Source organism: Bos javanicus, chromosome 12, assembly GCF_032452875.1.
Source record: "Bos javanicus breed banteng chromosome 12, ARS-OSU_banteng_1.0, whole genome shotgun sequence".
In the NCBI taxonomy this organism is placed as follows: domain Eukaryota; kingdom Metazoa; phylum Chordata; class Mammalia; order Artiodactyla; family Bovidae; genus Bos; species Bos javanicus.
Genome location: NC_083879.1, coordinates 76,961,718 through 76,975,348, shown reverse-complemented (window position 1 = coordinate 76,975,348; position 13,631 = coordinate 76,961,718). Strand labels below are relative to the sequence as shown.

Genomic DNA, 13,631 nt, shown 5'->3' with positions numbered 1-13,631 from the left:
GAATTTTCCACAGTTTATTGTGATCCACACAGTCAAAGGCTTTGGCATAGTCAATAAAGCAGAAATAGATGGTTTTCTGGAACTCTCTTGCTTTTTCCATGATCCAGCGGATGTTGGCCATTTGATCTCTGGTTCTAAAACCATCTTCAGCACCTTGGTCAGCTCCAAGAATCCTGGTCTTCCTTGTTAGAGCAGAGCTGGAAAGAATGATTGTGGTGAACTGCCTTTTGGCCCAGGAATGGTCAAAGTTGAAAATATGTATGCAGTATGTCTCCAAGGGAGATATGGAAAAACCCCGTCATGGCTCAGTCCAGAGAGGCGTGACTGGTCTGACCAGAGGCAGTTCTTGATCTGGTTCCCCTTAACTCTCTCAAGAAACCAAACTTGGGTTCTTCATACCCACTTCAAGCTCCCTGTACTCTCACAGACTATTTGGAATAGTCTTTTTTTTTTTTTTTTTGCATTTATTGACTCTGTCTACTTTGCCTTCTTCCAAGAATTTATCCATTCACAACTCTAGGGAAGAGAAGATCTTGACATCCCCTGTGCTCTGATACCTGCAGCAGGCGGGTCAGACCATCAGCCTTTCCTTGCTGCTAGGGAAGGGGGGTCAGATGGTGGGGATAAAAGGCTAGTGGAACAGCCTCTTGGTGCTCAACCCTAGCTTTGCTCTTCTATGATGTACTGAGAAAACTTGAGGAGTCCAACAGAAGCCCATGTGTGGATCTCAGGCCAGCCTCCTGGCTCATCTTCCTCTCTTGAGTTTTTGCTCTTCTGACCAATGTCTAGGGAGTTCTTTTTGGCCTTGTTATCTGGAGCCAATTAATACTTTGCCCAAGAATATGCTGCTGTTTAGACTAGATCTGGCCGAGAATTCAGACTCAAGTGCTAACTTTTGGAGGTTAATTTTTCATCAGTGAACAGTGAGCACAGTCACATCAGTGGAAAAAAACTGTAAAAACATATGCAAAACAGACAGCATATCTTCAGTAGAAGGCATCCTTGAGTTAATTCACAACTTGACATCTGCTCCCGACTAATCCATACTTTCCTTTTCTTCTCCCTTTAAAACACCATCTTTCCTAAGCGACAGAGCTGGTATAGAATAAAAATTAAACTATGACCACCCTGGGAAGTTCTAATGTACTTATATCTGGCTTTTATTGAAGTACAGTTGATTTACAATGTTGTATTAATTTCTGCTATACAGCAAAGTTACTCAGTTAAACATATACTCTTTTTCATATTCTTTCCGATTCTAGTGTATAGCAGGATACTGAATATAGCTCCCTGTGTTACACAGTTGTTGTTGTTGTTATTTAGTCGTATCTAACTCTTTGTGACCCCAGGGACTGTAGCCCATCAGGCTCCTCTGTCCATGGGATTTCCCAGGCAAAAATACTAGAATGGGTCTCCATTTCCTTCTCTAGGGGATCTTCCAGATATAGGGACCAGCCCAAGTCTCCTGCATCAGCAGGCAGAATTCTTTACTGCTGAGCCACCAGGGAAGAGCCATGCTAAACAGTAGGACCTCGTTATTTATCCATCCTACATATACTAGTTTGCACCTGTTAATTCAGGCTCCTCTAGGCTGCCGCCCCTGACCTCCGGCCCAGGGTAACTCCTCTTGGCCGCGCTCGCTCATGCTCCATCGCAGCCACCGTACTGGAAAAGATCAGTTTTAACCCCAATCCCAAAGAAAGGCAATGCCAAAGAATGCTCCAACTACTGCACAATTGCACTCATCTCACACGCTGGTAAAGTCATGCTCAGAATTCAACAAGTCAGGCTTCAGCAATACGTGAACTGTGAACTTCCAGATGTTCAAGCTGGTTTTAGGAAAGGCAGAAGAACCAGAGATCAAATTGCCAACATTCGATGGATCACCAAAAAAGCAAGAGAGTTCCAGAAAAATATCTATTTCTGCTTTATTGACTATGCCAAAGCCTTTGACTGTGTGGAAAATTCTGAAATAGATGGGCATACCAGACCACCTGACCTGCCTCTTGAGAAACCTGTATGCAGGTCAGGAAGCAACAGTTAGAACTGGACATGGAACAACAGACTGATTACAAATAAGAAAAGGAGTACATCAAGGCTGTATATTGTCACCCTGCTTATTTAACTTATATGCAGAGTACATCATGAGAAACACTGGGCTGGAGGAAGCACAAGCGGGAATCAAGATTGCTAGGAGAAATATCTATAACCTCAGATACGCAGATGACACCACCCTTATGGCAGAAAGTGAAGAACAACTAAACAGCCTCTTGATGAAAGTGAAAGAGGAGAGTGAAAAAGTTAGCTTAAAGCCCAATATTCAGAAAACTAAGATCATGGCATCCAGTCCCATCATTTCATGGCAGATAGATGGGGAAACAGTGGAAACAGTGGCTGATTTTATTTTTCTGGGCTCCAAAATCACTGCAGATGGTGATTGCAGCAATGAAATGAAAAGACGCTTGCTCCTTGGAAGGAAAGTCATGACCAACCTAGATAGCATATTAAAAAGCAGAGATGTTACTTTGCCAACAAAGATCTGTCTAGTCAAGGCTATGGTTGTTCCAGTGGTCATGTATGGATGTGTGAATTGGACTATAAAGGAAGCTGAGCCCGGAAGAATTGATGCTTTTGAACTGTGGTGTTGGAGAAGACTCTTGAGAGTCCCTTGGACTGCAAAGGGATCTAACCAGTCCATCCTAAGGGAGATCAGTCCTGAGTGTTCATTGGAAGGACTGATGTTGAAGCTGAAACTCCAATACTTTGGCCACCTGATGTGAAGAGCTGACTCACTGGAAAAGACCCTGATGCTGGGAAAGATTGAGGGCAGGAGGAGAAGGGGACGACAGAGGATGAGATGGTTGGATGGCATCATCGACTTGATGGACAAGGGTTTGGGTGAACTCCAGGAGTTGGTGATCGACAGGGAGGCCTGGCGTGCTGCGGTTCATGGGGTCACAAAGAGTCGGACATGACTGAGCGACTGAACTGAATTCAGGCTCTCAGTCCTCCCCCTCCACTCCTCCCTGGCGCTCTATGCCTGTGAATCTCTTTGTGTTTCACAGGCATGTTCATTTGTGTCATATTTTAGATTCCACATATAAGTGATATCATATGGTATTTGCCTCCCTTTCTGACTTATGTTCCGAAGCATGATAATCTCTAGGTCTACCCATGTTGCTGCAAATAGCATTATTTCATTCTTTTTTGTGGCTGAGTAATATTCCATTATATATAGATAGATATATACATATTTGGAATCAGTCTGTTTTTTCGTGTCTGGTTCTGACTGTTGCTTCTTGACCCACATACAGATTTCCCAGGAGGCTGGTAAGGTGGTCTGGTATTCCCATCTCTTTAAGAATTTTTCACGGTTTGTTGTGATCCACACAGTCAAAGGCTTTAGAGTAGTCAGTGAAGCAGAAGTAGATGTTTTTCTGGAACTCTCTTGCTTTTTTGATGATCCAGCGGATGTTGGCCATTTGATCTCTGGTTCCTTTGCCTTTTCTAAATCCAGCTTGAACATCTGGACATTCTCAGTTCACATACTGTTGAAGCCGAGCTTGGAAAATTTTGAGCATTACTTTGCTAGTTTTCTGAGGAACCTCCACATTCTTTTCCACAATGACTGTGCCAGCTTACATTCCCACCAGCAGTATAAGAGAATTCCCTTTTCTCCATACCCTCTCCAGCATTTATTATTTGTAAACTTTTTAATGGTGGCCATCCTGACTGGTGTGAGGTGGTACCTCGTTGTAGTTTTGATTTGCATTTCTCTAATAAGCAGCAATGATGAGCACCTTTTCATGTGCCTATTGACCATCTGTATGTATGTCTTATTTGGAGAAATGTCTATTTAGGTCTTCTGTCCATTTTTGGATTGGGTTGTTTGCTATTAAGTGATTTGAGCTGTTTGTATATTTTGGAAATTGAGTTGTTGTTGGTCGCATCATTTGCAAATATTTTCTCCCAGTCATGGTTTCCTTTGCTGTACAGAAGCTTGTAAGTTTGGTTAGGTTTCATTTGTCTCCTTTTTATTTTATTGCTATTGCCTTGGGAGACTGACCTAAGAAAACGTTGGTACAATCTATGTCAGAGGATGTTTTGCCTATGCTCTCTTCTAGGAGTTTCATAGTATCATGTCTTATATTTAAGTCCTTAAGCCATTTTGAGCTTATTCTTGTGTATGGTGTGAGGGTGTGTTCTAATTTCATCAATTTACCCTCAGCTGTCCAACTTTTCCAATACTGCTTCCTGAAGAGAATGTCTTTTCCCTTTGTATGTTCTTGCCTCCTTTGTCGATGATTAACTATCCACAGGTGTATAGGGATATTATTTCTTGTCTCTCTAAATCAGAATTTTAAATTCTGCCTTAAAATATACCACTAATTCATTACTGAAAACATAATGGTATTTAATACTTTGATATGACCTGCTATTGTTGTTCAGAGAAGGCAATGGCACCCCACTCCAGTACTCTTGCCTGGAAAATCCCATGGATGGAGGAACCTGGTAGGCTGCAGTCCATGGGGTCGCGAAGAGTTGGACACGACTCAGCGACTTCACTTTGACTTTTCACTTTCATGCACTGGAGAAGGAAATGGCAACCCACTCCAGTATTCTTGCCTGGAGAATCCCAGGGACGGGGGAGCCTGGTGGGCTGCTGTCTATGGGGTCGCACAGAGTCGGACACGACTGAAGCGACTTAGCAGCAGCAGCTATTGTTGTTCAGTTTCCCAGTCATGTCCAACTCTTTGCAACCCCATGGACTGCAGCATGCCAGGCTTCGTTGTCCCTTACCATCTCCCAGAGTTTGCCCAAGTTCATGTCCATTGCATCAAAGATGCCATTCAACCATCCCATCCTCTGATGCCCTCTTCTCCTTCTGCCCTCAATCTTTCCCAGCATCAGAGACTTTTCCAATGAGTCAGCTGTTTGCATCAGATGACCAAAACACTGGAGTTGCAGCTTCAGCATCAGTCCTTTCAATGAGTATTCAGGTGATGTGACTTATGGCCACTTAAATAAGCAAACCTGGACAAAACACTGTTCTTTGAAATCAAGCACTTGCACTGCAAGATTTCCAGCTGTGTCTGCTTTTCACATGTGTTCCCGTATTCTGGTGGTGGCTTTATGCACTTGGTTCTTCGGTCACTGAGATTTAGCAAACTGAAACATCTTGGGCTTATTTTGTGAAACTCACCTGTGTTCCTCTGATTAAAAAGAACAGACTTTAACTGGTAACCAAAGTTGGAATAAATAAGTCGACTGGTTTTCACTCTAGTCTCCAAGCTATTTCTTCCTTCATTTCAGAGGAAATGACTACAGTTTCTACTTTGATCAAGTTTTGGTTTATTTAAGCTAAGTTCCTTTCTTTCAACCTTAATTTTAGACCTGGGCTTTCCATAGTCAGGTATATCATGTTATAGATACTCCATCTTACTTAATTGGATTCTTATAAATTGCTGGAGAAGATATAACCGGCAACTTGAAGCCTGTATCTCTTTGTATTAAGAGATTTTGCTGAGCTTATGAAATGGAAATTGCTGACTATTATGACTGTAATAAAGGTATTTGAATCCTTGCACTAAGAAGATGCTCAGTCTGAAGAATAAAACAATGGGGGTGGGGCTGGTGAGTTTTTGTTGTTGCTGTTTTACCAATTACTCCACAAAAGGGAAAGACTATTTAAGGGTACAAAGAGATTAATAAAAGACTGGAAATATTTGACTGCTTTTATGAAAACTTGGATTGGTTTTCATATCAGAACCTTTAAGGATCAAAAAGACCTTGCAGAGTTCCTAAGCACATTTCATCTCTCCATACTGTTCCCCAAAGACTCACAGACACCAAAATTCCTATTGAAGAATCTCCCAAGCTCTCAAGTCTTTTAATAAAAGCAAGGTCCCCGGGAGAGGAACCTTCCCATCCTAATTTCACTCCCCTATTGAAGAGGCGTTGGCTCCCCACACCCTGTATACATTGAATCATTTACTGAATGTCAGTTAGCTCCCTCCCTGTTGGGACAACACACCTCCTTGCTACTCTACTATTTTATTTCAACCAAAGTGAAAGCACTGGAGTATTTAGAATTTAACCCAGCAGATTTGTGTATGTATATAGTGAGTGTAAATGGGGGCTTAGTGTCTATGTACCTATGTGTGAGAGCACGCACACTTGCACAGGACAGCCAAGTGAGAGAGCACAAATTAGAATACATAAGCTCAGGGGAGGGAAAAAGGCTAGAAAAAAAAGTAATTAAAAGCTTTACAGAGGAACTCAAGGGTTAACTGATTTAACATGAAGAGTGTCAGGAACTCATATTTATATTACTCGAAGATTAAAGATAAGTCAACAACCTTGATTGATATTTGATACTGATATTTGTGTTTTGTTTTTGTTTTTTTGGCCAAGTGGCATGTGAGATCTTAGCTCCCCGACCAGGGATGGAACCTGTGCCCCTTGCAGTGGAAGGGCAGAGTCTTAACTGTTGGACTCCCAGGGAAGTCCAATATTTCGTGTTTCTTAATGAGCAACTCATAATTGCTTCCCTGGTGGCTCAGATGGTAAAGAATCCGCCCACAATGCAGGAGACCCAGGTTCAATCCCTGGGTTGGGAAGATCCTTGGGAAGATCCCCTAGAGAAGGAGATGGCAAACAACTCCAGTATTCTTGTCTGGAAAATCCCATGGATGGAGGAGTCTGGTGGGCTACAGTCCATGGGGTTACAAAGAGTCAGACACGACTGAGTGACTAACACTTTCACTTTTCACACTTGCAAATGGGCTTCCCCGGTGGCTCAGAGGGAAAGAAGTCACCTGCAGTGCAGGAGATGCAGTCCATGGGGTCATGAAGAGGCGGACACAACTGAAGAGACTGAGCACGCACACACGCTTGCAAATGTGATGACTCCTGGGTTCTGCAGAGTCTGAAAGGTAACTATAAGAGTCCTGGTAAGAAGCGCTCTTTCTGCAGAGTACTTAGAAAGTGGTTTATCGTGGGGAACAAAGTTGTACTCCCCTCATCTCTATGGTGTTACTTCCAACTGTCTCTCTACAACCACAATCCTTTAGGCCTTACATAGGTCCTTGTATCCAGGATGGATGGAGGGAAGCAATCAGATAACGTGGCCTACGGCTTCCCTGGTGGTCCAGTGGTAAAGAATCCACCTGCCAGTGCTGGGGACGTGGGTTCAACCCCTGATCCTAGAAGAGCCCACATGCCGCAGAGCAACTAAGCCTGTGCGCCACAGCTGCTAAGCCCTTGCTTCCTAGAGCTCGTGCCCCGCAACGAGAAGCCACCGCACACCGCAACGAGAAGGCCAAGCATCGCAGCTGAAGAGCAGCCCCGATCACTGCAACTACAGAAAGCCTGTGCACAGCAATGAAGACCCAGCACAGCCAGTAAGAAGTAAGTCTTTACAACAAACAAAAGCAACAAAGAACATGGCCCCGGGTGGGGGTGCAGTGATCTTCTGGGGTTTCTGCGGCACTGATGGTTACTTAGGAGGCAAATAACTTCCCCTTGCTTTTCACAATCGACAAGATAGCCCTCCTGGCAGCCCAAGGGGCTCCACGTGCACAGCGGAGGAAGGGGAAGGGAGCTGCCTCTCCAGCCCCTCACCGACCATGGGCTCCCTGACTGCTAAGGGCACCCCTCCTCCAACACCCCAGCCCCAGCCGGGGCTGTCCTCCTGGTCTGTTTCCCAGAACTGAGAACGGTGCTGTGCACGGGGCTTCTCAGGCCCCAGCCCCCAGCCCCTTGCTTCCTTGCTCTGAGCTGCTGGCAGGGAGCAGAGTGGGGGAGAAAGGCCTTCAGAGTCGGCCACCTTCCTCCACCCTTCTCTTACTCCTTTCTGTCAAGGACCCAGCACAGAGATTCAAAGTGAAAATCTGCTGCTTAGCTGCTTGCGAAAGATAATTTTCTCTTTGTTTTCCTGAGGGAAAAAAAATAAGTAAGATCTTTCTAAGATAGCTGTTTCGAGCCCCCTAGTGTTAAGAAATCTGTGGAGGAGCTTGAAAGAAAAAGTGGTTATTTTGCCGTCCCTAGAGTCTTTTCTTTGTCTACCATAGTGGAAAGAGAGGCTAAAAATAAATAAATAAATAAATAGCAAAACTGGCAAACTCTGCGACATTTAGAGCAAAAACTTACCTGTGCCAAAACATTACCCTGTGAGAGTCAGGAATCCAGAGTACAAACCAATACAGTAACCCTCGGCATTCTAAGCAAGCATCAGTGACTTGAGTTGATGCATCAGACTCTTGGCCAGGGTTGCAGCTAAGACAACTGCTCTGAGGTATTTATCAACTACTCATTCTATACATTATGTGCTAGGCACTGTCCTAAGAAGCACTTTGCAAGTACTCACCCACTTAATATAATTCTGTGGGGGTAGATACTATTGTTTCTACGGGAGTTGGTGATGGACAGGGAGGCCTGGCATGCTGCAATTCATGGGGTCGCAAAGCGTTGGACACGACTGAGCGACTCAACTGAACTGAAATACTATTATTACCATTATTGCCTTCATTTCACAGAGGAGGAAACTGAGGCACAGAGAAATGGGCTAAGGTCCATTTGTCCAAGGTCACACTGTTAGGACAAGCTGATGTCAGACTCCAGACACCAGAATCCAACAGTCTGGCTCCAGAGTCTGTTCTTGACCATCAAATTACTTGAAAGAGACACCTTAAGGACTATGCTAAATATCCATTCTCTTAAATCTTCTAAGCTTTATTATTTTAAAAATGACATCGCTGCTTCTTCTTTAAAAAAGCAATATTTATCTAGCACTTGCAAGTTTGCAAAATGCTTTTTTATTTGTGCCTCACAGCTGGCCCTGTGGTGGGTAGTACAGGATTCATTATTACCAAGCTCATGGGACAGATAAAGAAACAGAGCCTCATAGGTTACAGGACTCAAGTTCCCTGGATAAACAGTGTTGAAATTGGGACCTTTACGTGCGTTGTCTGTTGTCAAGCCCTCTACCCTTTCCACTGAACTGGGTTGTTGGTCTCAAATCCAGTTGCCTGTGAGTGACAGCCCAGATTTCACTAGCTCAGGTTCCCATAGAAAAGCCTTCCTCAAGTCACAACTCAGAGCTCCTCCTTTGGCTTCCTGAAGGATCCAAGTAAGACCCTCATGATCCTACTCTCCAAATATACTCCTGCTCTTTACAAATCAAATTAGGAAAAAATCAGACTGTACATAAGTCGCTTCTGTCCTTCACAGGGGAACCTCCTCTCAGAAACTCCTGGAGGGTGTCCTCACCCAAACGTACTCAGACATAAAAAGTCAGAAAACAGGATATCCAACCCGGCTGAGAGGAGAAGGCAATTCCCAGGAAGGGAAGGGGGAAGGGTGAGTTTGGGATTGCAACTGTGCTACAGGCCTGAAGGACAGCTACTTCAGACTTGAGGGGATCAGAAGAGTCAAGGAGAGAGTTCTCCAAGAAGATGAAACTTAAAAAATACCAGATGCTTTTAAACATATTAAGAGGAGATTCAGACAATTAGGAAGAGGTGGGTTTTGCATTAGCAACAGCTGAATAGAAAAATAAACCCGGGGGAAAAAAGGTAACTATGAACTCCAGGGAAAACAACAGGCTGGCAGAAAAGGAAAGGTGATCAGTTTATTACTATGTGACTCAACTCTGCTACTTTTTACACTGAACACCAATCTCATTGAAGTTACACAGAACTGTATTAGGATAACTAAAGGATGGGAAAGGTTCACATGCAATGGGGACAGGGCGGTAGTGGGGTGAGAAATAATTCCCATAGCATGGAGTCAATATCATGCCTGAAATTGAAAAGATAATTCAAAAAGTGTATTATTTAGAGACACGGGACCATGCAGCTCTCTTTGTTCTCCTCCTGCTTGCCATGGTGCCTGGCTGAGTAGGTACTCAATATTTACTGAGTATTTCAGTTTACACACTGAAACATTAAACAAATTTAAATATTTACTCAGCTAAAATAGCAGCCCAGGAGCCCTGCCTCTATCTATTTCACTCTACCTTCTTGGCCTCACCCAGCGTCATGGAGATTCACCAGAAATCTCTGCATTACTTGGCTTCTTTTCACTGTGTCCCAGCAAGCAGTGGCTTAGACAGCCTTGTATCTCCTCATGTATTTAAGAAGGAAAAGGAGAAGATAAGAGGGGAGTGGAGATGGTCTTTTCATCATCCATACTTGGGAAGGTGAGCTGGTAGGCCATCCCTGACATGAAGGAGCTGCTTAAACACAAATTGGATTAACAGGACAGGATTAGAGACTCCTGGAAGGTATTATATACTTATAAACTGCTCTGCCAAAGTGCCTCTTGTTTTCATTACAAGCCCACACTCCACAGAACCAGTCAAATGAAATATGGAATTGGTCAGTTACTAAAAAAAGAAATAAAATGAAACATATAAAATGAAGTGACTAAGCTTTAATAATGCCAAGAAAGTTGAATTAGGCAATAAGAGTTCAGTTTAGCAAAACCATAACTAGATCATTTGAAATCAGAGTTTTAACATGGTAAGAAGTAAACATTAAAATGGTCTCTATCTCCTCCATCAAGAGGAGTAATATCCAACAAGAAATATGATTAAAGGTGATTTCAGGAAAGGAAAAAGAATAAGAGCTACATTAGAAGTTTCGGACTTATCTGGACATTTCAAATGAATTTAAGTCACCAGGTTTAAATGCACTAAAATCCTAAGAGACCGGAAGCATTTGCAGATGTGAATACGATGCTTCTGTCGGTAATCTTTGAGAAACTGCAGAGTATACACAGGTGACAAAAGATAAAGAGAAGCCAAGGTACTAACTTTCAGAGAAAGGAGGAAAAGATTATGCGATATGCGCTATGTAATATCCCATCATTTCATGGGAAATAGATGGGGAAACAGTGGAAACAGTGTCAGACTTTATTTTTCTGGGCTCCAAAATCACTGCAGATGGTGACTGCAGCCATGAAATTAAGAGACGCTTACTCCTTGGAAGGAAAGTTATGACCAACCTAGATAGCATATTCAAAAGCAGAGACATTACTTTGCCAACAAAGGTCCGTCTAGTCAAGGCTATGGTTTTTCCAGTGGTCATGTATGGATGTGAGAGTTGGACTGTGAAGAAAGCAGAGTGCCAAAGAATTGATGCTTTTGAACTGTGGTGTTGGAGAAGACTCTTGAGAGTCCCTTGGACTGCAAGGAGGTCCAACCAGTCCATTCTAAAGGAGACCAGTCCTGGGTGTTCTTTGGAAGGACTGATGCTAAAGCTGAAACTCCAATACTTTGGCCACCTGATGCGAAGAGCTGACTCATTGGAAAAGACCCTGATGCTGGGAGGGATTGGGGGCAGGAGGAGAAGGGGATGACAGAGGATGAGATGGCTGGATGGCATCACCGACTCGATGGACATGAGTTTGAGTAAACTCTGGGAGTTGGTGATGGACAGGGAGGCCTGGCATGCTGCGATTCATGGGGTTGCAAAGAGTCGGACACGACTGAGTGACTGAACTGAACTGAACTGAATACGCCAACAAGTGAACTTGAGGCCGATTCCTGGCAAAAATTCAGGAGGTTCAAATCTTGGTTCTGCCGTTTAATGGCACTGTGTCCCTGGACCCTGGACAAAACTTTGATACAAGGAGTAAACAAGGTAACTAAAGTGTTTATTATAGCACCCCTTACATTCTCAGGACATGGCAGCCATTACCACTTTTGTATCTCCAGCACTTCCAAGTGAAGGCGGTAACGACGAGGTAGTACTGACAGGGGTTCTTCAAGATCGAGTCTCATCTACCTAAACTCATTTTTCTGGAGAGATGGAGGTACAGGGAGAGAGAAGGCATTGCTAGACCATGTAGATCAATGGAGTCTGCATCTTGAAATGCATTAGGTAAAAATCTCTTGTCTATTATTGTGAAAACACTGGATTTTAAGAGAATTAGGTGACTGAATAACCATATTCACAGGACTCATTCATGAACCTGACCTCTCCATGCTTCGGCTTCCTTATATGTGCTGTGCTTAGTCACTCAGGCGTGTTTAACTCTTTGCAACCCCATGGACTGTAGCCCGCCAGGCTCCTCTGTCCATGGAATTCTCCAGGCAAGAATACTGGAGGGGGTTGCCATTCTCTTCTCCAGGGGATCTTCCTGACGCAGGGACTGAACCTGAGTCTCCTGTGTCTTCTGCATTGCAGGTAGATTCTTTACCTGCTGAGCCATTAGGGAAGCCTTCCTTATCTGTATATGGAGTGTAACAGTAGTAACGCAATGGGATGTTACGCAAGTTGAAACCTTAAGAACAGTGCTTAGCATTTAGTCACTATATAAATGTTTGTTAAGGGACTTCCCTGGTGGTCCAGTGGTTAAGGCCCTGCACTTCCAATGCAGGGGGTACAGGTTCAATTCCTGGTCAGGAAAATAAGATTCCACATTCTGCCTGGTATGGCCAAAAAAAAAAAATGTAATAAACTTGAACAGAAGTTTCTAGTGGCATGCTTGCATAGCACTTGGCTCCAACCTCTTCAATATCTCTATCAGAAACTTGTCAAATTTTTGTACAGTGTGCTGGTCAAGTTCTCAGATAACATAAATGTTGGACGAGGAAATCAAAACTCAAAAAGACATTGACAGGCTGGGGCTATGAAATGAAATATATGAGATAAAATTAAGTCCTGGGTAGAAATTTTAAGGGAAAAAACATGTTTTACAAGCACTGGCTGGCTTGCCAGAACTCTCTGTGAATAAGAAAGGGAAATTTGGTTGACTGCAAGCTCAGCACATGTATAACTGTGTCTGGCAGTCAACACAAATTTTAGGTGTACTGAGAGCTGCAGTGTTCTGACTGTCCGGACATCTTCACCAAGATGGTGGGCACAATTTGCCCTAAACTCTTCTCCCCCCGCCCCTCCTTAGCTTCCTCCCAAGTAGTGGCTCCAGGTATTAGGATGCGCTTCAGAACACACATTAACAGTAAGCAAACATGAAGCAGGAACGAACCATATTTCCAACTTATCTGGGTAGCAGGAAACATCCTTGGGTGGGAATGGGAAGATAGCCTCAAGGTTCGTGAAGAAATAAAATTAGAAGTTTATCAGAGCACCAAATGGCTCACTGTGCTACATGCTAAAATAAATTTCCCTCTAATCATGATTACTACAGGATTTATCTAATCTATTTCCTATAGGAAATCAAACCACTCGAGGGCATTTTATCAAACTTATTCCTTGTTATAATCCCTGTCCCTGACAAAAGAAGATTTTTGTCATCCCACGGTACAGATAAGAAATTGAGGCAAAGAAGTAGAGTGAATTGCCCTGGGTCACAAAGAACTAGAATTACAATTTAGTATCTAATCTTAGAGTGCGCTATGTGAGTTTTGGAAGGGAGAATACTGGAATCATATTACATCTTTCAAGAAAAGCCCTATTTACCTTAATCTGTGGGAGAAAGAAGATTAATTGTATTTTCCTTGGTGCATGCCAAAGATGTTGGGTAGACGCTTTAGACTCCACATGTTTATTCTAATCCTTTACCATATACCTGTAAAGCCTTGGTTTCACCATTAGAAAGATGCTGGAAACTAACTTTAAAAGAAAATAAGGCCACTACTGGTTTGCTAGAATCTCCAGGGAAAG

General features: G+C 43.3%; 1 protein-coding gene and 1 non-coding gene across 17 annotated transcripts in view; one reads left to right on the top strand and one right to left on the bottom strand.

Moving 5' to 3' along the window:
- CLYBL (citramalyl-CoA lyase) overlaps window positions 1–13,631 on the bottom strand; it is a 266,287-nt gene that overhangs the window by 113,988 nt on the left and 138,668 nt on the right. The window lies entirely within an intron of this gene.
- On the top strand, window positions 12,342–12,414 carry TRNAG-UCC (transfer RNA glycine (anticodon UCC)). The gene has a single exon. It is a non-coding gene; the product is annotated as a tRNA-Gly (tRNA).